Below are 17,582 nucleotides of genomic sequence, written 5' to 3'. Positions count from 1 at the left end.
GGTACTCCGGTTTCCTCCCACAGTCCAAAGACATGCACGTTAGGCTGATTGGAGAGTCTAAATTGCCCGTAGGTATGAGTGTGTGAGTGAATGGTGTGTGTGCCCTGAGATAGACTGGCGACCTGTCCAGGGTGTATTCCTGCCTTTCGCCCAATGTATGCTGGGATAGGCTCCAGCCCCCCTGCGACCCTGATCAGGATAAGCGGGTTCAGATAATGGATGGATGGATGGATAACTTCAGGGTAAAGGCGATCACTGTTCATACCGTTTTCTCCAACTCTTCCAGCTGGAGGACTGCGGGCCGTCCAGCCTCACTGTCAGCCTCTAGTGGCAGTTTACAATACAACGTAAAAAAATCCAAGGACTACGTCACTGCGTCGTTACCAAATGTATCCACTAGAGGGCAGCAGAGACCACGTGAAATCTGTCAAACTAAACTCTCCATTTCCTTCACTTTTCTGGGCTTTAATTACTGCTGCCATAACTCTGTAGCACATTTACGATTAACGTGATGAACAGAAAATGCAGGTTAGCACAAAAACGTGTAACTCGGCAGATGTAAAGCGCGTAGATATGAACCCCAGCTGCAACGGGGTCCAAGCACTGCACATTATGGAGTACTCTGTCAGTGGGCTGTACGCAGGCCCTGGGATGACAAGAGCACCAGCGCCATCCATCAACATCCTGCGGCCCAGAGCAGTGATGGGAGTCTGCCTGGGCGGAACCAAGCCGCAAGCACCAGGCTCCCATATAGATCTTTCAGCCACCTATTTCAATGTAGGGCAATGCCACCAGTACGGCTAAAACACCATAATTTTTGCCGTGGTTTCACAAGCCCAAGGAATAATAATGGTAATGGGTGAAGTCACAGTCACTTTGTCCGTATTCTTTATACAGTCTGTGGGTGGAACGTGGCTTGCGGCTGACCACAACCCACAGTGGCCCTGGTCTCACGGAGGTCACAGACAATTTCACACTCTTCTTCACCACAGGAATGCAATGAGAGAGAGGGAGAGAGGGGGGGGGAGAGAGAGAGAGAGAGAGAGAGAGAGAGGGAGAGAGGGAGAGAAAGAAGGGGAGAGAGAGAGAGAGAGGGAGAGAGAGAGAAGGAGAGAGAGGGAGCGGGAGAGTGAGAGAGAGAGAGCGGGAGAGAGAGTGAGAGAGAGAGAGAGAGATTGCCTTTTTTATGCCTTTTCCCCTAATTGGAAAAGGCATAGAGATTGCCATAGCAACAGAGCCGGACCACCCTCCCGGCCCAGGGGGGGACAGGGGGCTGGCGGTGACCACGTGGCGATAGGAACGTGACATTCCTGAGGAGAGAACACGCCCACCACATCAGGGTGGCTTCCTCTGGGAGCGCGGGAAGGGCAGAATGAAGGGAAGACTAAAGAAACGGCGGTCCCAGGACTTTCAGGCCCACAACACGGGAGCTTCTGATTCAGGTGCCTCCACAGAGCAGCAGAGAGAGCTCAGCTTCCTCACCTCACCCACAGACTACGGTCACTATAACCCAGGTACCGGCACACCCCACACCACTGCTCTGCTCTGCAGCAAGGGGATTCTCTAGGTCTGTAAGAGCACACTGACACTGACAGTCTCACACTCACACACACACTCACTCTCACACACTCTCACACACTCTCACACACTCACACACTCTCACACACTCTCACACACTCTCACACACTCTCACACACACTCTCACACTCTCACACACTCTCACACACTCTCACTCTCACTCTCACACACTCTCTCACACTCACACTCTCACTCTCACACTCACATTCTGACACTCACACTCTGACACTCGCACTCACTCTCACACTCTCACTCTCACTCTGCTGTGACAGAATTCACCGTCACACTCCTAACACCATCACACCAGGGCTCGACAGAGCAGTCAGCTCACTCCAGCAGCGCATACACTGGGCTGGAATCAGGCCTCAGACAGGGTGCTGACAGGGTAATCACAGTGACGACAGACTAACGCCAGGGACGTAAAAGGACAATTACTGGGAGTCACAATTACTATGGGGTAACAGACTAACCAGGGAAGGGCTGAGGTAATTGGGTGATAACTGGGAGGCAGAGAGGTAATTGGGTGATAAGTGGGATACTATGGGGAAACAGAATACCTGGGTTGGGATGGGGTAATTGGGTGATAACTGGGAGGAGGTGGGTTTATTGGGTGATAACTGGGAGGAGGTGGGTTTATTGGGTGATAACTGGGAGGGGGTGCGGTAATTGGGTGATAACTGGGAGGGGGTGCGGTAATTGGGTGATAACTGGGAGAGGAGGATAACTGGGAGGGGGTGAGTTCATTGGGTGATAACTGGGAGGGGGTGCGGTAATTCGGTGATAACTGGGAGAGGGGCTGGGGTAATTGGGTGATAACTGGGAGAGGGGGTGGGGTAATTGGGTGATAACTGGGAGAGGGGGTATGAGAGGGTGATAAGAGAATGTTGCCAGGTAATGACGCGGGGTGAGGGGTCGGGGGGGTTGTACATGTCTCTCACATGGAGGGTCTGAATGAACACTGCAGTGTGTCAGAGTAACCTCCCTCCCTTATCCACCTCACTGGAGAGCCAGCCACGCTTCAAACACACCCAGGACATGGGGGGGGAGTAGGGGGCCGGGCTCAGGCTGGCATCCCTAATGCTCCAGCAGGGCAGGTTCTTGCTCATTTTCTGTTTAAACAGAATCCCCCCTTTCATGTCGAACAAGAGAAAACGACAACTGTGTCTCCCCCCAGAGGGTAGGCCAGGGGACACCGTTCAGGGGTTTGGCGAGCAGCCAAGGTAAACACCAAGAGCAGCTGTGACCAGCCGTGCGCCCGCTTTCACTCCCAAATTACAGCTGCGGTGCCTTCAGGCCTCCACTAGGGGCAGCCTAAGCACATCTAAATACACCTGATTAAAGGCTGACCCTGTGTCAGTCAGTGCGGGCCTCAAAATAAGGGAAGTATAAGTGTAGCGGATTAAAGACTGATCTGAGGTCAGCTTCCTCCAGCCCTCCCTTTAGAGAATCGAGGTTGGGGATAAAAGGACCGGGGGGGTCACCACTGTAGACGACGGTCCTGAATCAACTGCAGTGCATAATGTTGCTTGGGTTACTCAAAAAGTCTCCCAATGGGGTGAAAAAGTTGTCAACATTACATTCTGGCACTGTAGCACAAGCTGTTATCCAGAGTAGCTTACACAGATCACATACTGGGTATATTACACAGATCACAAACCCTCTTACTGACGCAGACGTAGGAAGACGGAGAAAACGCACGCGATAAGTGGCCATTCCACCTGACCCACGGGGACACAGCCTCCAAAATAAAGCTAGAGAACAAGCCCAACCAGAGCCATCTCAATGGGGCATGAAGGACACAGAGCGTGACCTCTACAACACACATACAGGCACATACACACAGGCGCCCGTCTGCACGCACGTGTGCGCACAAAACGCACACAGACAACGCGGTCAGAGCAGCACGCGGGGTAAGAAAACGGTGGCGAGAGACGGATCCCCCCTTCCTCCACACGCGCACACGGACACTCGCACACAGAACAAAGGTGCCTTTTTCCTCAGGAAGGGCCGGCAGCTCTCCTCCATCAGACGGCCGCTTGTTTCTTGTTTTTTAGTCCGGGGCTGCCCACTCCCTGACCGCCCCCGGCCTCCCCCCCGACCCCCCTGCCCTCCGCAGGCCCCCTGCGGCCCGGCGGCCCCGGAGACAAACTGCCCATTGTTTCAGCACGGCCCTTCAGACGGAGCGCACCCTCCAGGCCTTCTCCAGACGGCTGCGCGGAGAGGGAGAGAGCACATTCACAGCAGGACTCACAGCAGGGCTGTTGTGCTGGGGGAGCTGGGAAATGTAGTTCATCATCTTCACTGAATGAGGAAAAGACAAGCTGAGTATGACAGAGGAGGCAAAGCAGCATCGTGAGAGCTGTGATGCTAATGCTAAAAGCCTCGCTGTGGCGCTAATGCTAAAAGCCTCACTGTGGCGCTAATGCTAAAAGCCTTGTTGTGATGCTAATGCTAAAAGCCTTGTTGTGATGCTAATGCTAAAAGCCTCCCTGTCACGCTAATGCTAAAAGCCTCGCTGTGATGCTAGCACTAAATGCCACGCTGCGGTTTGTCTCGCGTGCGGTCATGGCAGCGAGAGCACGCGCCCTCAACGAAACCCCTAATTTGGTCGTCGACTAACGGCTGCCTATTGCCGCCGGCTAAACGCGGTTTACGCGCGGCGGCCTCAGATGCTAACCGCGCGTCTGACTCACGACCCCGCTGCAGTGCAGCACGAAGCACTCGCACAGGCCTGAGGAAGAAGCCTCAGAGGGCACTGTGAACCAGAGAGGCGATCTAACATCATCTAAACAGTCCTACAACGCTGTGGGAAGCAGACAGAGCTGAAGATGAGAGATGAGACACAGGCCTGCACAGACACAGATTGCCTGTGCACAGACGTCCGTGTTGGTCTGCCAGGGTTTCAGGGTTAGTGTGGTCCGAACAAGCAGACAGTGATTTGTGAGTTCAGTGCTGAGTGAAAATGTGAGTATGTGTGTGTGGTGCAGTGTCCTGAGTGTGAGAACATGCAGCAGTCATCGTGCCTCAGACAAAAGATGCAGCACACTGAGCACAGGTGGACAGCCCGTTCCCAGTGCTCCTCTGCCGTGTAAAGCCTGCTGCTGCTGATATCTGACCCCTTAAAACCAGGGCCTGAAAACAAGCACACCGCAGTGTATGAGACAGGGAAGAGCAGTGTGGTGTGTGTGTGTGGGTGTGGGTGTGTGTGTGCGCGCACGCACTGCCAGTTGTGCAGCCTCTCCGCACGTTGCTTCCCTCAGAAGTCATGGCTGCTTATCTGACATCTGACCTCTTTCAGACCATGACTGATCAGACACTGTGCCCCACAGCTGTGTTCTACAGTCACCTGACACTGTGCTCCACAGCTACAGCTGTTCTACAGTCACCTGACACTGTGCCCCACAGCTGTGTTCTACAGTCACCTGACACTGTGCTCCACAGCTACAGCTGTGTTCTACAGTCACCTGACACTGTGCTCCACAGCTGTGTTCTACAGTCACCTGACACTGTGCTCCACAGCTACAGCTGTGTTCTACAGTCACCTGACACTGTGCTCCACAGCTGTGTTCTACAGTCACCTGACGCTGTGCTCCACAGCTGTGTTCTACAGTCACCTGACACTGTGCCCCACAACTGTGTTCTACAGTCACCTGACACTGTGCCCCACAGCTGTGTTCTACAGTCACCTGACACTGTGCTCCACAGCTGTGTTCTACAGTCACCTGACACTGTGCCCCACAGCTGTGTTCTACAGTCACCTGACACTGTGCCCCACAGCTGTGTTCTACAGTCACCTGACACTGTGCCCCACAGCTGTGTTCTACAGTCACCTGACGCTGTGCTCCACAGCTGTGTTCTACAGTCACCTGACACTGTGCCCCACAGCTGTGTTCTACAGTCACCTGACACTGTGCCCCACAACTATAACATGATTCTGCTTTCAACATTTCCCCCTTTTCATTATTTCTAAAGTACTAAATATAAACTCCCATGAATTTACCAGCTACAAAGTGCTGATCTATCTAGGCCACGTGAGGGAGTGACAAATAGTTTACAAATCAGGTGTTAAAGAAGATAAAAAAGAGATGAGCAACCTGTGAAAGCTTCCACCCTGGGTTCCCAGTTGTCATCTATATCACAACACCAGGCTTTCCTTTGAAAGCGTGAGGAGCTCTCAAAATTCAGTCCACCAACGAGAGGCTGTGTTTGCACCTAGCGTCATACACATACACACGTATCTACATGTGAGGGTTTCTCCAGGGAACTGTTCCATATGGAGCATCCAATTTTCAGCCTTTAGCACTGTTAGTCCAACCCCAATGTGCATAGCTCTCTCCTTGTGTACGTCTATCAGATAAGCACGCGGAGTAGAAACCAGAACGTAATATTGTTCCAGACCTTCCGCTAACAAACGGTGCCAAAAACTGCGGCTGTGAATATACTTTAAAAATGTGTGCTACTCATGTCACCCACAACATAAGTAACACTCAAATCCGTCCCCCGTCTGTTTCCACATCATCATGCATAGTGGTGCCGGGGACGGGGGAGTGGTTGTCGTGCGCTGGACAGATGCTTGTTTTGGGGGGGGGGGGGGGTGAATTACAGAGCTGGACCCCTCTCCTTGTTAAAAAAAGCCCTAGTCCCTTTGTCAGGGCCCAAAAGGCGGACACAAAGTGGCCCTTTGTCTCCCTCCCTGTAGGCCGAATAAAAGCCTCTTGTGTCTGTGGGCCTCTGACCGAGTTTACTCCACACTTTAGTTCCCTTTGTGAACCAAGTGTCCCACCGTCAAGCGCTGCATCCCCGAGTCACTCGCCGCGAGACAGAGGGTCCCTCTTCAGCGCAGAAAGGGGGACTTGTTCTGAGAAGATGTTAATGAAGGGGTAGGGGTGGTGTGGGGAGGGGGGGGGGGCACTGCACCATATACTGAAATAGAGGGGTCTCTGTCCCGGGACACAACAATAGACGGAATTCTTTAACGCTAAGGGTAAGGCTAAGGGCTAAGGCACAGGGAGGAGAGATGGAGAGAGGGAGGGAGGGAGAGAGAGAGAGGGAGGGAGGGAGACAGATGGAGATAGAGAAACACACAGACGCTTTATATTTCAAAAAGGTAGCACGGAATGCCGCGGTGAGAGAAGTTCTTTAAACACAACATTCCTCTTCGACCTGGACACAAACCCAACATCCCAGCACATGCAGTCTAGGTGGGGGTGACCTAGAGATGCCTCAGGTCAAGGAGCCCCGGCAGCACTGAAGTTCAGAGGTGAGTGGGTAACACACGCTTTTACCCATCAAACAGGGATGATGGCACAAACACACACACCAACGCAGTAGCCCAGGCAACACAAATGCACACAAACGCACACAAACATGGTAGCACAGGCAACATAAACACACACAAAACGCACACAAACACACACAAACACGGTAGCACAGGCCACATAAACACACACGAAACGCACACAAACGCACACAAACGCAGTAGCACAGGCAGCACGGACACTCCAGCAGCGACAGACACCTCCCAGGGTGGAGATGAGGAGTTCACGACAGGGTTCAGAGAGGAGAGATGGGGGTAAACCCATGGGTAAGTTACAAATGAGCCCGGGTCTGTTCCTCTACACCAGCGAAAAGAAGAAGCGCTAAATCACCTGTCTGCCAAGACTCACGATAAAATAAAATAAACTCCGCCATCCCTTCCTCCAACATAAGGACCGTGTCTAAAGCTCATAGAGGACCCATTTCTAAAATACTTCCCTCACGCTGTTCTGTTCAATCTTCAGCTGAGACCGGCACTCAATCAAAAATGTTCCATACTTTCAATTGCAACCTAACGGTTTGTTTCGCGTTTGGGCGAGAACATTCCGGTAATCGACCGAACCCCACCGACGCCATCTTTGCCGCAGGTAATTCGCACTCGATTTTCCGTTGAAGCGCAGGACACATTTTCCGACTGAATCCAGGCCCAAGCCTGGAGTCTCCCTCGCACCTGAGGTTTTGGGTAAGGGGGCTGCGGAGGGCAGAACGACGGACAGAATGCCCCCTGCTCTCTTGCAGGTCAGTGGACTCAGACGGCGTCTGAGGGACACACGGAGTACTGTCTGCGGCCGCGGCGGGGGGAACACTGGCCCCACTGTGCACGGGGGGGGGGGGACGGAGAGCGCGGCGATGTGGAGACAGGTGCTCCTCTGAACACACCCCTCCGCCTGTGTGACCTGGAGCGCTGGCGCAGCACAGAGCTGGCCTTATGAGAGCCTGTTCCCCTGCTGTTCACACACACACAGCCATTCAGACGCACACACGCATAAATAACACACCCACACAAACACTCAGAAATAAGCATACAAACACAGCACATAAATATATACAGATACACACAGGCAAGTATTCACACACACACACACACACACAAACACAGACATACACACACTCTCTCTCTCTCTCTCTCTCTCTCTCTCTATCTCTCCTGCTCACACACACACAAACACACACTCTCTCACATACACACACACACACACACACACACTCTCTCTCTCTCTCTCCTGCTCACACACACACAAACACACACACACACTCTCACATACACACACATAAAACTATCTGTCTCTCTCTCTCTCTCTCTCTCTCTCACACACACACACACACACACACAAACACACACACAGCTAGAGGCTCTGTTCTACGAGTGTTGCATCCGCCCCCTGAAGTCTTCCCCAGTAATCCAAGGTGTGGCAGCAGCGCGTTCCCATCCGCGTCCCCACAGACCTCCACAGCCTGAACGAGGGCTGAACAGCGCCCCCTATCCCCTACACTGCACCTTGTCCACAGCATCACCCAACTGCCCTCCTGCCCTCAACACCGCTGTCACTCAGGGCCGGAGGAGTGAGTTGCCCACGCAGCAGACGGCACTAAGAGAACGGACGGGCGTCGGCCGCAGACAGACTCTGGGGACAGACTGGGGTCACGCAGGCCAGCGGTGAGTGCAGTGTGCGGGACAGAGCCAGACGCTGTGTCCTGATCCAGGCAGGCCGCAGCCTGTGCTTCAAACGGAGCTAACCAATGAGAAGCTGGAGTGAACACTTATTCAACATCAGGAACTGGAACTGGGCCGGAGCTTTAGGCGCAAAAACGCCACACGTGTTCCTGGACCACAAGGACCCCCCCCCCCCCCCCCCCCGCCCCTTCTTTCTTTGAAAAAAACCTGCCATTAAAACAGACACAACACCCCCCACAGCCCCAAATCCTCTTACGGGGCAAGTACGGGGTTCATCTGGGGGGAGGGACATACGCATGGAGAGAGCAGAGAGAAGAGACTTAGGTCTCTACAATAGACCACTCTTAAGAGGGGTTAAAGAAATTCAGTTATCGCCTGAGCCGGCAGATAACTGCAGGCTCCATCGATTGTGGGAGGGAGGGGGCTTTCGGGGTGCAGGGGCATGAAAGGGGTGACATTGTGTGGTCCCCTTTATGCTCTCCTCAGCTCTTTTAAAAACCAGCTGAAGGTCTGGAGGGGAAAAACAAAACCTCTTGTTGAAGAAACAGAAGAGGATTTTTTCCTTTCCCTCTTCAAATTAGGTTGGTGGCAGAACCCAATAGTCTCTTACCCCTGTGATACAATATAAGGCATGAGCTTCAAACCTCAACTTTGCCTGAAGAGGTGTCGAAAATAACTGATTTAAATGCGATTTAAGCTATTAAATGTAAAATACATGGGCACAGCTTTACGTATAGCCAATATGTAATGGAAAAACTAATTTAATTGATATCCACCTCGCAGGTGGCCTGACGTAGCCATAAGTAAGACATAGGGGCTGCCCAAAACGATACAGGCATTAAAACAATTTCCCTGCGTTCTACACATTATGCAGGAAATGACTGTCACTGGAAGTCACGCAAGGTTACTAAGTCACACCTGAGCGGCATGGATATGGGACAGGTGCCAAGCCTAGTCGGCAGTGAATGAACCTCCTCATAACGCCTCCGCAGCTGCCGGCAAAAGTCTAACGATATACAGTACGGCTAAACAGGGCATTTTTACTTTTCGCCTGCAGACGCGCTTTCCTTGAAAATGCGGGTGAAACGAATAGAAAGGCAGCCTTCAGAAAAAGAAAGAAGAAAAAAAAAAAAAAAAAAAGCGAGGCACCTGCGCTACCCGGCTCGTGTTGGCTCAAGTGCACAGCCACATGTACTGATTCAGGTGTCAGATTATAGCTGTCGCGCACGCTTACTGCAGGTGCTACACTATGGCTCCGGAGTAGCTACAGAACTGCACTGCACTGTTGCTACAGTTGCACAACAACACCGGCTGTACAGTGTTTGTCTGTTTGGCATCTACCTGGACATCCCCTTCCCCGGAATATTTCACCATCGAATACATCTTTATAGCATACAGATGATATGATATATAGCATCACTCCGTCATTGAATAATGGACACAAAAAAACAATAACTTCTGGCACATCGTGGACTTTCCGATTGTGATACAAACCGTCAGAACAAAGTGAGGTCTCTGTTTCTTATTAGCCAACTAATGTTAAAACAAAATACCCTTGGTTGGCGCTGTTTCACAGACCTCATTTGAAAACTAACGGGGCAAAAATAGAATTGAGCAAAAACAGACACACTGCAAAATCGAATACGGGTGTGGAGAGGGTTCACAGCAATAAATGTACACGCTTGGTGCTTTCATTTGTGCGTATTGTTTGATTTTCAGTTTCAGTTGCGTAGAATAACACGAACTTCAAATAGCTGATTTAAGTGTGTTTTCAAGAACTGATTTTGCTTGACCCACGTCACTCTCGCAAGAAAGCAAGCCGACTGAACGTCCCCGTCTAATCTCTGAAACAGCGGTTGTGTTTGCTGGTTTATTAAAACAGACATTGACATGTCTTACCTGTCAACGCTGACGTATGCACATCCCATAATATTAAAGTGTATTATTCCACTGTGAATGAAACAGACCGCGCATCCTTTCATCCTGGCAGCTGTGCTCGTGTATATCCCAAATAAAGAGGTATTGGTCTCGTTGACAGGCGGAACCAGTAAGCATCCACAGCAGGTAAAGTTATGAAACCAAAAAGTGCAAACGCTGGAGGCAGCCCATCAGCGCATCACGCGTATCCATAAACGGTCAATATCCCACTGTCTGCTCCGTCAGTGTCAGCGACATGATTCCTCTTATGCATGTAGCCATGTGACAGACTGTGACAGGAACAATCTTTACGATGGTATTCCTCATCCATGATGTCAGTAAAATTACAGAAATTATAAAAAGCCGCTGTCTGATTTTCGTTTGCTCAAATAGAGAAAATGTAAAATCCAGAAACACTAAAAAGTACCTAATCCAATGAAAAATGTTTCCCACACATGCACACCTCCATATGTACCGAGACCGATGTATCCAGTATCTCTGCGCCTCTTGAAATGAGAAGCTTTCACTGCCCTTGTACCAAAAATCCTAGAAAAAAAAATGGAAAGAAAGAAAAAAAAAAGAAACGAGCGAATCAAAATGTTAAAAATCCAAGTTTGCGTGACGGTATCTTCTCCGATTCCAAGCTGAGCTCCCACGCAGCTGGAGCCGGGAGAGGGGGGAGGCACCGATGTGTTCCAGAGGTTAGGCTGAACTGTAACCGCTCAATCTCTTCTCACGCTTTCAGCGATTTCACCGCAGCGTCCCACAGGCAGGCCAGCATACACTGAGCCATTCTTAGCGGAGCGCAGCAGTCAACACTCCAGGCTCGCCTGACGCGTGGAAGCAGAGCACTATGGTAAATGTAGTTTCGTTTCCCCGATACGTCGCCGACTGTACGCACTTTTCATCCCACTAAAATAGAAAACACCACGTCCTTTTAAATTAGACCAGTATAAGGTTGATAGTATAAGTATAACGCGTTGTGGGCAATTCTACTTAAGTGCATTCTTCTTATAGCGTCTCTGATAAATACCAATTAAAGGTCAATTGAAGACACGTCAGCTGTGTCATGTAGTTTACTCAAATATACACAAGCATGTTTGCATCTTTAATGTGTGCAATGTTAGAGTCCTAAGAATGTTTGTTTGTTAACTTAAAAAATATATATACACGTAAATGAATTTGGCCATGCAGTACTGGACTGGATGCCAAGTGTATAGTTGACAACCATGACTAATTACGCATTCGCAATGCGCGTTCATGGAGCTCTCGAGCATACACTGTTGAGAACTGATTAATGGTAATTGCAAGCGAAGGAGATGGACATTGAAATGTCTTAATTGCGACTGGTACAGGCTGACTTTACTTGCGCTCAAAAGCGATCCAATTCCAAAAACGGATTTGTGGAGTGGCAGATTTATGACATTGAATCCGATTTATTGGACAGCGCCAAAGTCAGAAGTTTATTACTTATGGCAACACATTATTTGTTACTGTAAAAAGCAACATTTGTAATGCAGGAAATAACATTTTAATGTGCGGAAATTTCACAGCGCAATTTTGAAAGGGAATTTTCCATAGGATTTTAATTAGCATTAAATTTGCATGGCATTTCTCTCTACAAATTTCCGATAATAGAATCATTCATTTGTAATGCAGAAATGTGTTAACCCTTCTTGTGATCTTTCCACGCCTTTCTTCACCAATGCTACGTATCTGATTTGCGCCACACACACTCGGAACAGCGATGCCCAGAGTGGAATTTTCCTGGATTTTCTATCAGCGCAAATAACATTGTGCACATTAGTATAGACAATTGTTTCTTTCAAACTTATCACCAATGAGTTACTTTGCTCAGACTAAACCAGTCATGCTTATAAACTAAGGCCTACGTGACCAAGTCCAAATGAAAACGCGACAACCAAAAGATAAGGGCTAACCAAGGCTATATAGGAAGTCAGCTTCAACAATAAAAACAAGGGCACAGATGGACTCACCCAGGTTAATTCCTCCCACAGTCCAGTCTCAGTTACCACAAAGCCAGGGCCGTTACTATTTTCTCTGTTCCTTACACGCGGTTCGATCATCCACAATAGGGTTTACTGAAACTACCGCATCGTTGTTGCCAAATGGAGTACATCCCTCCCTGCCCTGCAAATGCAACTATCGCTTGTAGTTTTTCTGACAAGAAAACCTTAAGCCAACAACACGCCAATTTATTTAAAAACTGTCTGCCATTATTACACACCACCCGTCATCTCCCATTCTCTTTCTATGTGACGTCATTGGCCACATATAAAACATTTATGTTACGTCATGTTGAAACACCTGCCCAAGGCGAACGTTTCGTTTGCAGTCCCCGAAAAAGCCCTGAAAAATATTCCTGAGGTGATTCCACTGAGGCAGCAACTTGCCATTTGATAGGCAGTCGCCAACACAAAATAGCCTTGTATTTTGATATCCTTAAATTCTGTTGCCATGAAACTGAAATATAAAATGGGATAATACATTACCAACCAGCATACCTACAACGCCCACTACCTGCCTGTGTTTTGCAAACCGGCACTACAAACGGTCCATTAGCAGACAGCTGAGGCGAGACAGTTGAGATGAGAAACAGCTGTTAAAATAGTGCAAAATTGTTGGTGGATGGCCCTGCAGGCGATGCCCAAAACGCTGTCGGTCCCACAGCTTGGCACATACGGTGGTCAGATAGGCGCTTGCTTGTTGGGTAGTAAAGCACTTAGCATCAGATTATAAAGTCACTTGTCTAGACTGCCCTGCAAAGCACATCATAATTCTAAGGCGCCTTTTAAGAATAGTGAGATTAAACTTTAAGCCAAATACAGTTTCAACGTGCATTTGAAATAGATTTGAGTCTGCCTTTGTTGTCTGTATGTGTGGGGGGGCAAATACATTGCTAATACCATTACGTAGGGATTCACCACTTATCCAGTCCGTATTTTCCAATAAACCCTTCATCTGGCGCGTGTCCAGCGCTTTCCCGAAGTACCTGAATTGCACGCGATTCTGTCAATTGCAGGTATTTGATCATTTCTTGTGTGGGAGCCTGAATGGGCTTTTTGGAAGTGTGTACACACGGCATTGCGTGACTAGGGCCAGAGCACAAAACACAAAGACATTGTTTTCCGCGATCAAACCCCCTTTCTGGTAACAGAACGGCATTCCAGTCTCGCATTCCTCCGGCTGCCGGGGAGAATTTATATAAGAAACAAAAAGGGAGGGAAAGTAAAGCATTTTTAATTATGCGCCAAGCTTATCGTTTTATATCTAAGTTGTCTGTATATAGAGCTTATGCGATTAAAGGACCTTATACCCTTTTTGGGGTGAATTAATGTAACTGTATTTTGTAAGTTATAATAAAAAATAAGAACTGCAGAAGGGACTATGATCATCTGAAGTGCACCTTCCAACTCAAAATCACGTTCATATGACAACGTTTTCTGTAATGGCTACATTTCCCGGATTGCTTTCTCGTAAACCACAAACAGCGTGGTATTTCGTTATGTAAGACTGCCGTGTTCTTGCCCTTGTATAGTCAGAAAATGTGCACAAGTCATCTGGTTCCGTTGACCCAAGCTTGATCCGTGGATGAGGGTCAGGCAAGTGTTTGTTTAGTATAATTTGAATTTATAACACTTTTTTCCATCCACAGGCCCTATTAAACTATGGCAGATTGCCAATGGCTCAGTTCATAATATTCTCAAAAATATTTATAGTGGAAACAGGACTAGCAAGCTTTCATAATCCATCATATAGCGTGGAGCAGGGAGGAGATTTAAAATCGTGAATTCTGGAAGCTCACCGGTCCGATGGGAGAGGTTTGGTCAGAGCAAGGTATGCAAGGTTCTGACCTCTTTCAGACCGCAAAATAACCAATTTTCAAGCACTTACATTTCATATGAGAAATGTTGCATGTCACAGTTATTTGCTATTTGTTATTTGTTATTACAGACCCTATTGAGTTGAGTTCCATCTGATATGATATTGCACCATTCCTTTTTGTAATTATGGGTTCCAAAAATTAGCATTATGCTCGGCATTTTTTACATCGCTCATCACGAGAAACTCAAATGACAGTTTGTCAAAAAAGGTATTCAAATGAAGCTGTGTTTTGAGAACTTTGAAATGATTATATGACATTTGCACTTTTGTGGGTTGTAAATGTGGACACAGCAAATTATTGCACAGTGAGACACACACACACACACACACACACACACACAGTATGATTGCAAAAGGATTGTTCTCCTGTCAGTAAGGCAGGCTTACCCAGGAAGAACTTCGTCCAAAATACGAAATGACCACATAAGGTGTGTTGTTTTACTTACTCTTTCAAGGGACATCTATTCATTAATATATTTCCAATCCTGAAACATACAACAGGTTTTTGCAAGCAGGATTAAATGTATAGATTACGATTATACCTGTGATGGCCAATACCACCACTGTAATTATTTACTGTGTTAATACACATGGCCATTGCAGGAACACAATTTACCAAAATTATTTACCATTATTTATTTTATTTACCAAACCCAGATCCTCTCTCTCAACCACTATGTAAAAAGGTCAAGGTTCACATAGGATCAGCGCTTGAGAGGCAATGCAAGGACTGGATTGTTTTTCTTCTTTGGCAACACAGACTTCAAAACTAAATAGGGGAAAATGTGTGTTTGTGAAAACAAAACCAAAAAAAACTTGCGAAAGCAAAAATGTTTGTTGAACGTGTCCCCGGCTGCGACCGACCAAATCCGGCGTGTGTGCCGGTCTCCGAGCAGGGCGTGGCAGACGCTAGTTCTCACGCTCCTCACGTCAGGCATCCTTCTCCCCCTCCCTCCCTCCCTCCTTCACCTGTTTGTGTTTACTGCGTGGGGGAAACCCCTCCCTCCGGTATTCCCTGCCGCAAAGCTGGAATATCACACCCGGAGAACTTCGGAATGACCTCCTGTCTATGAAAGAATGGAACGACATGCGGAAGTATCGACTAGGAAGGAAACAGTACAATTATTATACAAATAATGAATCGACATACTGAGTTGTGTGTGTGTGTGTGTGTGTCCGTGTTAGTGTTAGTGTGTGTTTCTTAGCAATAGTATGTGTGTAAATGCATACATTCTGTGTATATGTATACGTGTGTTTATGTTTGTGGGCACATGCAGCTGTGAGTGTGTGCGCGCCTGTACAAGTGTGTGTGCATAAATGTGTGTGGGCACAAGCAGCTGTGTGTGTTTATGTGTGGTGTGTGTGTGTGTGTGTGCGTGCGTGCGTAAAATTTAACTCTGGCATAAATAACATGAATCCTGTATGTGCCGTTTCTGTTGGTATCCCTGCCAAATATAAACAAAAACCAGCTTAGCCGAGAGCTTAACTACAGGAGAGACAATGGATGCAGTTATTTCAGCTGAACAGTCCTCTGATGCACACAAAGGACAATGAGCTGCAGGAACCATTAGCACTGTATGACATTCATTATGGAGCCCGGGCCACAGTGGGGTCTCCCCGTAAGCCCTACCCCTCCCCTGCCCGGTGCAGAGCCGGAACCAGGCCGGCCCATTCCGCTCAGCGTCCGGGTGCCTCTCTGTTATCTTGTTTGGCCACGCTGAGCCGTGTCATCTTAGCCTAGCAGGCTGAAGGAACATGGGAATATGTCTACGAATATGGGAATGCAGGGAAAACGCACTGCTTTTGGATGCACGAGAAACGCAGGAAAAAAACAAAGCAACGGAGACAAATACGGAATTAAGGAGAAAGCGGGGAGTCCGCATGCTGAATTGCAGCCACCGACAAGAAGACGATTGTGGGAATTTTCGGGAAAACCTTCGCTTCAGACAAAGTTGCAGCAGCCTGCTACATCTAGACAGACGGAAAGAAACAGGATGTTACCCGCCGGAGATCTGGTTGGTTGTCACGTGACGAAAAGACAATCACGCCGTTTATGGGCGGGCGCTGTAGTGTTCATACTGCTAATTCCTCAGGAGGCAGATTCTGTACCATTCACCCATTCACTTGTGCAATAAAGCTCCGCTTGGGTGGAATGCAAAGGAAAGCCATGCCACAATTGATTTGGGCCACCCCAGCACAGATTCTATGGGTTCACCGGATGGTCAGCTTCATATTCCTTCATATGACACTGAAAGCGTTACCTCCTTAACCTGAATCTGAAACACTCCAATTTGATGCATTTTGCTGGCCATCATAAAAGGAGCGCGGCCAAGAACAATCCAAGAGGTAATAGTCATCCTGTCCTCGCACATGCCTGAATATAGAAAAGTCTTACAGAAAATAACTCCAGTTTCCCATCAGGAACAGGGAAATGCAGCGGAGAGGATGGAAAGGAGCGTGAGAGCTGGTGGCCTACTCGCTGCGCGGAGTCTGCGATGCCGGGTCAAGTAGTTTTGGTTGCAGCTTGCGGAGCGCGGTTCCCGCTCGACAGAGTGAATGGGGTATTAGTCTTCGGCGCGCTGTATCTTTTCTGCTACGTCCAACACAAGGCCCCATTCAGCTCGGGCAGAACAAACACTTCCTTATGCAGCCCGGGAGCTAGCCCCGGCGCCCAGACCACGGAGGAGAAACTGGTTATTCATCAACCAGCTTGCCACGGGACGAGGACTCCGAAAAGGCATGGAAACTAAGACAGGAAACCACTGGAGGAATTTCTGGCAGATGGCGGCTCCCGCAATGCAGCAGCGGCTGCAGGGCTTTGCTCTCGCCTTCAGCTGTGAACCTCTGCTCCCCTTCAGCTGTGAACCTCTGCTCCCCTTCAGCTGTAAACCTCTGCTCCCCTTCAGCTGTGAACCTCTGCTCCCCTTCAGCTGTAAACCTCTGCTCCCCTTCAACTGTAAACCTCTGCTCCCCTTCAGCTGTAAACCTCTGCTCCCCTTCAGCTGTAAACCTCTGCTCCCCTTCAGCTGTGAACCTCTGCTCCCCTTCAGCTGTAAACCTCTGCTCCCCTTCAGCTGTAAACCTGTGCTCCCCTTCAGCTGTAAACCTCTGCTCCCCTTCAGCTGTAAACCTCTGCTCCCCTTCAGCTGTAAACCTCTGCTCCCCTTCAGCTGTAAACCTCTGCTCCCCT

The 17,582-nt window shown here is 48.9% G+C and overlaps 1 long non-coding RNA gene across 1 annotated transcript in view; it reads right to left on the bottom strand.

The window, feature by feature from the left end:
- The window catches only part of LOC133114850 (uncharacterized), an 81,743-nt gene extending 70,473 nt beyond the window's left edge, over positions 1-11,270 (bottom strand). Inside the window, exon 1 of the long non-coding RNA XR_009705582.1 lies at positions 10,469-11,270. This is a non-coding gene — a long non-coding RNA (uncharacterized LOC133114850). The remainder of the gene's footprint in view (positions 1-10,468) is intronic.
- Positions 11,271-17,582: the final 6,312 nt, after the last annotated feature.

The sequence above is a fragment of the Conger conger genome, chromosome 16 (assembly GCF_963514075.1).
Source record: "Conger conger chromosome 16, fConCon1.1, whole genome shotgun sequence".
NCBI lineage: Eukaryota > Metazoa > Chordata > Actinopteri > Anguilliformes > Congridae > Conger > Conger conger.
This window is presented reverse-complemented; position numbering and strand designations above follow the sequence as displayed.